This window comes from Primulina eburnea, chromosome 3 (genome assembly GCF_022965805.1).
Source record: "Primulina eburnea isolate SZY01 chromosome 3, ASM2296580v1, whole genome shotgun sequence".
In the NCBI taxonomy this organism is placed as follows: Eukaryota; Viridiplantae; Streptophyta; class Magnoliopsida; order Lamiales; family Gesneriaceae; genus Primulina; species Primulina eburnea.
Genome location: NC_133103.1, coordinates 28,170,864 through 28,182,840, shown reverse-complemented (window position 1 = coordinate 28,182,840; position 11,977 = coordinate 28,170,864).

The window sequence follows — 11,977 nt, the reverse complement described above, 5'->3', positions numbered from 1 at the left end:
AGGAATTTTCATATATATATTACTATCAAGTGATCCATATAAGTAAGCTATAACAAATCAATAAGACGCATTTCTAAATTTTCAGATACTGCCAAGCTAATCAAATACCGAAACGTAATTGCATCCATCACGGGAGAATACTGTTTCTTCATAACCAATTCCAGGTCTTTGAGAAAAACCTTGTGCAACAAGTCGAGCTTTATATCTTACTATTTCATTTTTCTCATTTCGCTTTCGAATAAAAACCCATTTGTATCCAACAGGTTTATACCTTCAGGTGTAAGGACTATAGGTCCAAAAACATTACGTTTATTTAGCGAATCCAATTCAATCTGGATGACTTCTTTCCATTTTATCCAATCCTGCCGATTTTTACATTCACCAAAAGATTTTGGTTCATGATCTTCTTTATCATTTATGATGTCGATAGCCACATTATAAGAAAATATATCATCAATTTCTTCTATATTTTTTCTGTTTCATATTTTTCCAGTATTAATATAATTTATAGAGATTTCATGATTCTCGTCAGTTTGTGGTTCTGACAGAACATTTTCATCATCATGTGTTTCTTCAGGAACATCATTATCTATTTTGTGATTATCATGTGTTTCTTCAGGAACATCATTTTCTCTTTTGTGATCATCGTGTTTCTCTATGAATTTTCTTTTTTCGAGGATTTTTATCCTTGGAACCGACTGACCTTCCACGCTTCAGGCGTTTAATGACATCATGAGTATCTTCAATTTTTTTCTTTGGAATTTCAATTCGAGCAGGGGCATTTGTTGCATGTATATATGATTTAGTTACCCCTTTTGTGTCTGCAAATGCATCTAGTATTTGATTTGCTATTCTTTGCAAGTGTACAATTTGTTGTACATCTTTTTCACATTGTTTTGTTCTTGGATCCAGATGTAACAATGATGATACATACCATGTCATTTTCTTTTCGGTATGTTTCTATTCTCTCCCTAACATTGGGAAGATCTCCTCATTAAAATGACAATCAGCAAAAGGTGTTGTGAACACGTCGCATGTCTGAGGTTCAAGATATCGAATAATTGATGGACTATCATAACCGATATAAATTCCAACCTTTCTTTGAGGTCCCATTTTCTTTCGTTGCGGTGGTGCAATAGGCACATACACCATACATCCAAAAATTCTCAAATGAGAAATGTCTGGTTCTTTACCAAATACAAGCTGCAATGAGGAGTATTTATGATATGCACTTGGTCTGATGCGAATTAATGAAGAAGCATGTAAAATTGCATGTCCTCATATATAAATAGGGAGCTTTGTTTTCATAATCATTGGTCTAGCAATCATTTGCAGACGTTTAATCAATGATTCAGTCAATCCATTCTGTGTATGTACATGAGCAACTGGATGCTCAACAATGATTCTCATATACATACAATAATCATTGAAAGTCTGGGAAGTAAATTCACCAGCATTATTGTAATGCCCGAGAAACTAATTAACGTAATCTGAGATGATTATCGATTATGAATGGATATAATTATAGACGGGCTATTACGAGACCAGAGTGGCCAAATCTTATGAAGGGTGCAATATTTGGACAGAACCATTGGCGCCCGAGCGGTAGAAAATGACCGCCCGAGTGCCAATGTTCAGCAAGGTAAGCTTTGGGCAGAGGATGTGGCGCCCGGACGGTTGTTTTTGACCGCCCGAGCGCCAAGGATGAGTGTGGAGGACAGAAACTCCCGCGCCCGGGCAGTATGTTTTGACCGCCCGAGCGCCGACCAAGCGCCCGAGCGGTAAAGATCAACCGCTCGAGCGCGAATCATGCGAAACAAAATGGAGCCACTTGCCTTACATGCACGAGTTGTGTATATATATATACATATATCAATTCATACAAAAAGAAAAGGGATAAACGAGAAAGGAAGCACGAGAAATTCTCCAGAAAATCCTTACGCCTTTTGCGAGAAATCTATCCGTATGATTTGGAATCTGAGTACAGTACCGAGTTCCTATCAACGTAGGCTACAACTTGACATTTGGGAATGGACCGAGATAGAGTCGGGACTTCTTCTTTGTCTTCTGAGCGAGAAGATAAAGGTATAAATTAATGTTGAGTTGGGATTGCACAACTCGAGTGAGGTTTGGACTCGAGTTCCCCTAAATCACATACTTTACTTTATTGCATTGATATTTGCATGTATTTGATTGATATACTTGTTCTCTTGATATATAGATAGCAGGTATTAGATTACTTGTTCTCTTGAGATATAGACAGCAGGTATTCGTTGAGTAATCTTGTGACAGAAGTGCCTGATCGTGGCGGGATCGCCACAGGCACATTGCACGATGTCATAAGATAGTGTATTGGCGGTGGTGCCAAAGTGTATCACTGGATGTTTGGTTATCGATGTGGATAGATTGATAGCTTCTTCTATTACTGTTGATTGATATTATATCGATGTGGATAGATGTATAGCTTCTCCTATTACTGGTGATTGATATCATATCGATGTGGATAGATTCATAGTTCCTACTATTACTGTTGATCGATGTTATATCGATGTGGATAGAATCGGAGCTTGTTCTATTACTGGTGATCGATATCATATCAATGTGGATAGGATCAGGGCTTCTCTATTACTGGTGATCGATATCATATCAATGTGGATAGAATCAGGGCTTCTTCTATTACTGTTGATCGATACCATGTCGATGTGGATAGGAGTTCTCCTATTACTGTTGATCGATATAGAATGCTAACTTCTGAAAACCGGGATCCCTAGACTAGGATTGAGTCTAGTCTAAAACGTAGAGTCACGAGTTTGAGTGACAGTGATATTGATTTGTATGGAGGGATGTTAATTTATGTTCCTGAAGATGGTTCATGTCCCTTGATGATCCTGATATTGGTACATGTATAGAATATGATTTATTATTGTGAGGGATTTATATCATGATTTTGATATATGATAGGATTTTCTGTTATATGCTTTTATATTGTTTATATGATGGCATGTATACATGATTTATACTGGGATATTTATATCTCACCGGAGTTATCCGGCTGTTGTCTTGTTTGTATGTGTGCATGACAACAGGTGGGCTAGGATCAGGGTCAAGAAGAGAACGAGGCTGGACTAGATAGCGTGGAGATCCGGGCTTTGAAGCAACTTAGGATTCAGCACTGACTTGTAGTTGAACCTAGTCGGATTATTGTAGATCATACAATGATTGTATGTTATGTTTAATATGTAATTTGAATCTAATTACATTATGTTTCCGCTGTGTATTTAAAAAAAAAAAATTTAGACCCTGTTTATTATAATTGTTTGAATTATTCCTAAAAGACGATTAAGGAATGAATTAGCGTCCGGGTCCCCACAACAGGTGGTATCAGAGCTGTAGGTCCTTGAACTATAGGTTCCTTAGCACTGAGATAGAGAAGAGTGAGCGGGGTAGAATGAGTTTTCTTTCCTTGCATGTGATTGCTAGCATGTGATTGATTATAATGTGGAATTCCATTGTGTATGTTAGCATGATATTATGTTTTACTGCCTGGATTTATATGGCAGATGATTGAATATAATGTTGAAATTACATTGTATATGTTAAGATTTCAGTATGTTTTTACTAGATATTAAGCTACATGTTACCTGAATATCTGAGTTGATTTGGTAATATGTATTATTTGAAACTGGATCAGAACCAATTCTTGATCAGAGGTAAGCTGATCAGGATTGGGATTGAGACGGATTTGTCTCCTGTTACTACTAACATCTGTGATTATCAGATATTCCTCCTAGAAGAATTCCAGAAAGAGGTAGTACTTCGTCTGATCAGATAGATGTATCAGAAACTCAGATGGAAATAAAGCTGAGAGAGTTTCAGTTACTGCAACCGCCGATTCTGAGTGGTATCGAGACGTCTGAGGATTGTGGAAACTGGGTTGATGACATAGAAATCCTGTTTGATTTAGTTGATTGTACAGATGAACAGAGAGTTAAACTGGTATTCCATCAGTTACAAGGGGCCGCCAGGAGTTGGTGGATTACAACCAAAGGAATACTAGAACTGCGTGGTACTGTGATCACATGGGAAGTCTTTAAAGTTGAATTTTATCGAAGATTCTTCTCAGGATCGTACCGAGAGGACAAGAAAGTAGAATTTGAGAATTTAAGCCAAGGCCAACTGAATATTGAAGGGTATGTTGATAAATTCTCTACTCTACTGCGTTTTGCTCCTCATGTAGCTGGGAATGATGAAGCTGTAACGGCTCAGTTCGTCAGAGGATTGAACTCGGAGATAGTTGCATTGATGAATATGCAGCGACCTTACCATTTTGCTGATGCCTTGAGTAGAGCGAAGAGAGCGGAGGCAAGTTTGATTAGACAACTAAAGAGGGTGTGTGCGATGCAACCCCAGACACAGCAATCCCCTCTTCGATTTGATCGCGGCAGCACGAATGGGAAGAAAGAACAACTGAAAGCTCGAAAGAAGCAGTTCAAGAAGTTAGGAATTGGACCGAGTGGTTCATCTAGCTCTAGTGGTTCTAGTTCGAGTTATACTGGAGTTCACTGTAGAACGTGCGGAGGGAGACATCCCACAGAGCAATGCCAGGGAGTGACTGGTAGCTGCCGTATTTGCCGACAAGTTGGGCACTTTGCTAGAGTGTGCCCACAGAGAGGTTCCCGGAGGTTGCAGGGGACTGATTCATCTGGCGGGGGTGATCGAGGAACAGACCCAGGACACTCTTGATGAAATAGTGACATGTACTGATCTTTTATGATTATGTTGCATATGTATTGATATATACATTAATGCATTCTCTACGATTATCTTTGACTGAGTTGCACTGATATGTGTTGTACCTGTTGGGTCTGTATATACTGTAGTATTAATGTCCTTACCTTTTTGGGGAAAATATTTGATATTGGAGATTTCCTGTAAAATATTGTATACTACAGTAAGTGAGAATGAGATTGAATTAAATTAGATTGTACTTGTATTATCTGATGATGACTGCATGATTGATATTGATATATCGAACAAGTACAGAGCTATTATAAATTCTTACTAGGAGATAGTAAGATTCGGACCTGAAATGGCCGAAGAATAAATAACATACGGTAAGGATCCTTGATTTTGAGTTCCTTTGACATCCGTATTATTTATGATTCGATGATTATCAAAAAGAATGAAATAATTCCTTATATATGTATATATTCAGTTGATTACTGAAATTGAGCATATCAGACACTGAATTGTCAGTAGCAGAAGACTTGCTATAATCTTTCAGATTCAGTTTGCTTTGTATCAGGAAGATTGATTACAACTTTGATTCTATACCAGTTGAGACCGTGATCAGTGGCTGAGAAGGACACCGACATCTGAAAATGGCAGAACTTCAGAAACGTCAGAGATTGAGTTTTATGCGGTTATTAGATCAGTATTGCGTATTGATATTTTGAATCTAATTCGATATTATTATCATTCTGAATCCGTGTTTGATACCGATTGTTATGAACCGTTGAGCTTACATACAGTTCAGTCGAGTCAGAACTTATTTTGAAGATTAAAGCAGTTCAGAAGTTCGATCAGACTGTCCAGAATTTGATTTTGATAGTCAGAACCGAATACCAGGTAGGTATTTTTCTTTAATTTATCTTATTAGCTGATTTGTTTATGTCAGATATTCGAATTGGAAATTGACAGGTATTGTCAGATGCACACAATAGTAGATTCAGTACTATTCTGATAACAGGAAATGCGTGATAATTCGAATAGACAGTTTTGAAGTAAACAGATGGAATCAGTTATGTCAGAATTTGTATTGAATGCCAGAGTTGATTTTATCAGACTGTGATTTGCGTGTGATTGTATACTTTTGGCTGAGTGTATGACATGATTTTTCATCTATGATTTATAGATTGACGGATAGTCGGAGTGAACTATCCTGATACTGGAGGATATCCAGGAAATGTAGTGCTGGATTTTAGCACTAATTGACATGATTCATTGTCACTTGTGAATTATGGTACAATAATATCTATCAGATGAGTATCGAAATAGCTTTCGTCGAAGTATTGTACAGTGAGAACTGTGAATTTCCTTTGTATGAGAATGATATTGCAGTGATGCCTGAGATGAGATTTGATAAGATCAGAGATATGATAAAGAAAATGAAACTGATTCAGAAGAAAATGAAAACAACTCAGAATTAATAGACTAAATATGCTAACGTCAGACGATGACTGTTGGTATTTGAGGTCGAAGATAGAGTATGTCTTTGACAGGGATTAACAGCTAATGATATTGATTGTTTTGAGTTATTGATTGGTATATACGGATGTTGTATAACCAATATTCTGAGGTTGATTTTATCACGAATGATGTTGTTGATGTGAGCTTATTGTAGTTCTGTATATCTCCTTCCTGTATCTGATTTGAGATATGATATGATTATCTGTATAACACGAGTTGAGTGTCTGTGATTTCGAGGACGAAATCATATCTTAGGTGGGGAGAAATGTAATGCCCGAGAAACTAATTAACGTAATCTGAGATGATTATCGATTATGAATGGATATAATTATAGACGGGCTATTACGAGACCAGAGTGGCCAAATCTTATGAAGGGTGCAATATTTGGACAGAACCATTGGCGCCCGAGCAGTAGAAAATGACCGCCCGAGCGCCAATGTTCAGCAAGGTAAGCTTTGGGCAGAGGATGTGGCGCTCGGGCGGTAGTTTTTGACCGCCCGAGCGCCAAGGATGAGTGTGGAGGACAGAAAGCTCCCGCGCTCAGGCGGTATGTTTTGACCGCCCAAGCGCCGAGCAAGTGCCCGAGCGGTAAAGATCAACCGCTCGAGCGCGAATCATGCGAAACAAAATGGAGCCACTTTCCTTACATGCACGAGATGTGTATATATATATATATACATATATCAATTCATACAAAAAGAAAAGGGATAAATGAGAAAGGAAGCACGAGAAATTCTCCAGAAAATCCTTACGCCTTTTGCGAGAAATCTATCCGTCTGATTTTGAATCTGAGTACAGTACCGAGTTCCTATCAACGTAGGCTACAACTTGACATTTGGGAATGGACCAAGATAGAGTCGGGACTTCTTCTTCGTCTTCTGAGCGAGAAGATAAAGGTATAAACTAATGTTGAGTTGGGATTGCACAACTCGAGTGAGGTTTGGACTCGAGTTCCCCTAAATCACATACTTTACTTTATTGCATTGATATTTGCATGTATTTGATTGATATACTTGTTCTCTTGATATATAGATAGCATGTATTAGATTACTTGTTCTCTTGAGATATAGACAGCAGGTATTCGTTGAGTAATCTTGTGACAGAAGTGCCTGATCGTGGCGGGATCGTCACGGGCACTATTGCACGATGTCATAAGATAGTGTATTGGCGGTGGTGCCAAAGTCTATCACTGGATGTTTGGTTATCGATGTGGATAGATTGATAGCTTCTTCTATTACTGTTGATTGATATTATATCGATGTGGATAGATGTATAGCTTCTCCTCTTACTGGTGATTGATATCATATCGATGTGGATAGATTCATAGTTCCTACTATTACTGTTGATCGATGTTTTATCGATGTGGATAGAATCGGAGCTTGTTCTATTACTGGTGATCGATATCATATCAATGTGGATAGGATCAGGGCTTCTCTATTACTGGTGATCGATATCATATCAATGTGGATAGAATCAGGGCTTCTTCTATTACTGTTGATCGATACCATGTCGATGTGGATAGGAGTTCTCCTATTACTGTTGATCGATATAGAATGCCAACTTCTGGAAACCGGGATCCCTAGACTAGGATTGAGTCTAGTCTAAAACGTAGAGTCATGAGTTTGAGTGACAGTGATATTGATTTGTATGGAGGGATGTTAATTTATGTTCCTGAAGATGGTTCATGTCCCTTGATGATCCTGATATTGGTACATGTATAGAATATGATTTATTATTGTGAGGGATTTATATCATGATTTTGATATATGATAGGATTTTCTGTTATATGCTTTTATATTGTTTATATGATGGCATGTATACATGATTTATACTGGGATATTTATATCTCACCGGAGTTATCCGGCTGTTGTCTTGTTTGTATGTGTGCATGGCAACAGGTGGGCTAGGATCAGGGTCAAGAAGAGAACGAGGCTGGACTAGATAGCGTGGAGATCCGGGCTTTGAAGCAACTTAGGATTCAGCACTGACTTGTAGTTGAACCTAGTCGGATTATTGTAGATCATACAATGATTGTATGTTATGTTTAATATGTAATTTGAATCTAATTACATTATGTTTCCGCTGTGTATTTAAAAAAAAAAAAATTTAGACTCTGTTTATTATAATTGTTTGAATTATTCCTAAAAGACGATTAAGGAATGAATTAGCGTCCGGGTCCCCACAACAGGTAGGTATCAGAGCTGTAGGTCCTTGAACTATAGGTTCCTTAGCACTGAGATAGAGAAGAGTGAGCGGGGTAGAATGAGTTTTCTTTCCTTGCATGTGATTGCTAGCATGTGATTGATTATAATGTGAATTCCATTGTATATGTTAGCATGATATTATGTTTTACTGCCTGGATTTATATGGCAGATGATTGAATATAATGTTGAAATTACATTGTATATGTTAAGATTTCAGTATGTTTTTACTGGATATTAAGCTACATGTTACCTGAATATCTGAGTTGATTTGGTAATATGTATTATTTGAAACTGGATCAGAACCAATTCTTGATCAGAGGTAAGCTGATCAGGATTGGGATTGAGACGGATTTGTCTCCTGTTACTACTAACATATGTGATTATCAGATATTCCTCCTAGAAGAATTCCAGAAAGAGGTAGTACTTCGTCTGATCAGATAGATGTATCAGAAACTCAGATGGAAATAAAGCTGAGAGAGTTTCAGTTACTGCAACCGCCGATTCTGAGTGGTATCGAGACGTCTGAGGATTGTGGAAACTGGGTTAATGACATAGAAATCCTGTTTGATTTAGTTGATTGTACAGATGAACAGAGAGTTAAACTGGTATTCCATCAGTTACAAGGGGCCGCCAGGAGTAGGTGGATTACAACCAAAGGAATACTAGAACTGCGTGGTACTGTGATCACATGGGAAGTCTTTAAAGTTTAATTTTATCGAAGATTCTTCTCAGGATCGTACCGAGAGGACAAGAAAGTAGAATTTGAGAATTTAAGCCAAGGCCAACTGAATATTGAAGGGTATGTAGATAAATTCTCTACTCTACTGCGTTTTTCTCCTCATGTAGCTGGGAATGATGAAGCTGTAACGGCTCAGTTCGTCAGAGGATTGAACTCGGAGATAGTTGCATTGATGAATATGCAGCGACCTTACCATTTTGCTGATGCCTTGAGTAGAGCGAAGAGAGCGGAGGCAAGTTTGATTAGACAACTAAAGAGGGTGTGTGCGATGCAACCCCAGACACAGCAATCCCCTCTTCGATTTAATCGCGGCAGCACGAATGGGAAGAAAGAACAACTGAAAGCTCGAAAGAAGCAGTTCAAGAAGTTAGGAATTGGACCGAGTGGTTCATCTAGCTCTAGTGGTTCTAGTTCGAGTTATACTGGAGTTCACTGTAGAACGTGCGGAGGGAGACATCCCACAGAGCAATGCCAGGGAGTGACTGGTAGCTGCCGTATTTGCCGACAAGTTGGGCACTTTGCTAGAGTCTGCCCACAGAGAGGTTCCCGGAGATTTCAGGGGACTGATTCATCTGGCGGGGGTGATCGAGGAACAGACCCAGGACACTCTTGATGAAATAGTGACATGTACTGATCTTTTATGATTATGTTGCATATGTATTGATATATACATTAATGCATTCTCTACGATTATCTTTGACTGAGTTGCACTGATATGTGTTGTACCTGTTGGGTCTGTATATACTGTAGTATTAATGTCCTTACCTTTTTGGGGAAAATATTTGATATTGGAGATTTCTGTAAAATATTGTATACTACAGTAAGTGAGAATGAGATTGAATTAAATTAGATTGTACTTGTATTATCTGATGATGACTGCATGATTGATATTGATATATCGAACAAGTACAGAGCTATTATAAATTCTTACTAGGAGATAGTAAGATTCGGACCTGAAATGGCCGAAGAATAAATAACATACGGTAAGGATCCTTGATTTTGAGTTCCTTTGACATCCGTATTATTTATGATTCGATGATTATCAAAAAGGAATGAAATAATTCCTTATATATGTATATATTCAGTTGATTACTGAAATTGAGCATATCAGACACTGAATTGTCAGTAGCAGAAGACTTGCTATAATCTTTCAGATTCAGTTTGCTTTGTATCAGGAAGATTGATTACAACTTTGATTCTATACCAGTTGAGACCGTGATCAGTGGCTGAGAACGAAACCGACATCTGAAAATGGCAGAACTTCAGAAACTGTCAGAGATTGAGTTTTATACGGTTATTAGATCAGTATTGCAGTATTGATATTTTGAATCTAATTCGATATTATTATCATTCTGAATCCGTGTTTGATACCGATTGTTATGAACCGTTGAGCTTACATACAGTTCAGTCGAGTCAGAACTGATTTTGAAGATTAAAGCAGTTCAGATGTTTGATCAGACTGTCCAGAATTTGATTTTGATAGTCAGAACCGAATACCAGGTAGGTATTTTTCTTTAATTTATCTTATTAGCTGATTTGTTTATGTCAGATATTCGAATTGGAAATTGACAGGTATTGTCAGATGCACACAATAGTAGATTCAGTACTATTCTGATAACAGGAAATGTGTGATAATTCGAATAGACAGTTTTGAAGTAAACAGATGGAATCAGTTATGTCAGAATTTGTATTGAATGCCAGAGTTGATTTTATCAGACTGTGATTTGCGTGTGATTGTATACTTTTGGCTGAGTGTATGACATGATTTTTCATCTATGATTTATAGATTGACGGATAGTCGGAGTGAACTATCCTGATACTGGAGGATATCCAGGAAATGTAGTGCTGGATTTTAGCACTAATTGACATGATTCATTGTCACTTGTGAATTATGGTACAATAATAGCTATCAGATGAGTATCGAAATAGCTTTAGTCGAAGTATTGTACAGTGAGAACTGTGAATTTCCTTTGTATGTGAATGATATTGCAGTGATGCCTGAGATGGGATTTGATAAGATCAGAGATATGATAAAGAAAATGAAACTGATTCAGAAGAAAATGAAAACAACTCAGAATTAATAGACTAAATATGCTAACGTCGGACGATGACTGTTGGTATTTGAGGTCGAAGATAGAGTATGTCTTTGACAGGGATTAACAGCTAATGATATTGATTGTTTTGAGTTATTGATTGGTATATACAGATGTTGTATAACCAATATTCTGAGGTTGATTTTATCACGAATGATGTTGTTGATGTGAGCTTATTGTAGTTCTGTATATCTCCTTTCTGTATCTGATTTGAGATATGATATGATTATCTGTATAACACAAGTTGAGTGTCTGTGATTTCGAGGACGAAATCATATCTTAGGAGGGAGAGAAATGTAATGCCCGAGAAACTAATTAACGTAATCTGAGATGATTATCGATTATGAATGGATATAATTATAGACGGGCTATTACGAGACCAGAGTGGTCAAATCTTATGTAGGGTGCAATATTTGGACAGAACCATTGGCGCTCGAGCGGTAGAAAATGACCGCCCGAGCGCCAATGTTCAGCAAGGTAAGCTTTGGGCAGAGGATGTGGCGCTCGGGCGGTAGTTTTTGACCGCCCGAGCGCCAAGGATGAGTGTGGAGGACAGAAACTCCCGCGCCCGGGCGGTATGTTTTGACCGCCCAAGCGCCGAGCAAGTGCCCGAGCAGTAAAGATCAACCGCTCGAGCGCGAATCATGCGAAACAAAATGGAGCCACTTGCCTTACATGCACGAGATGTGTAT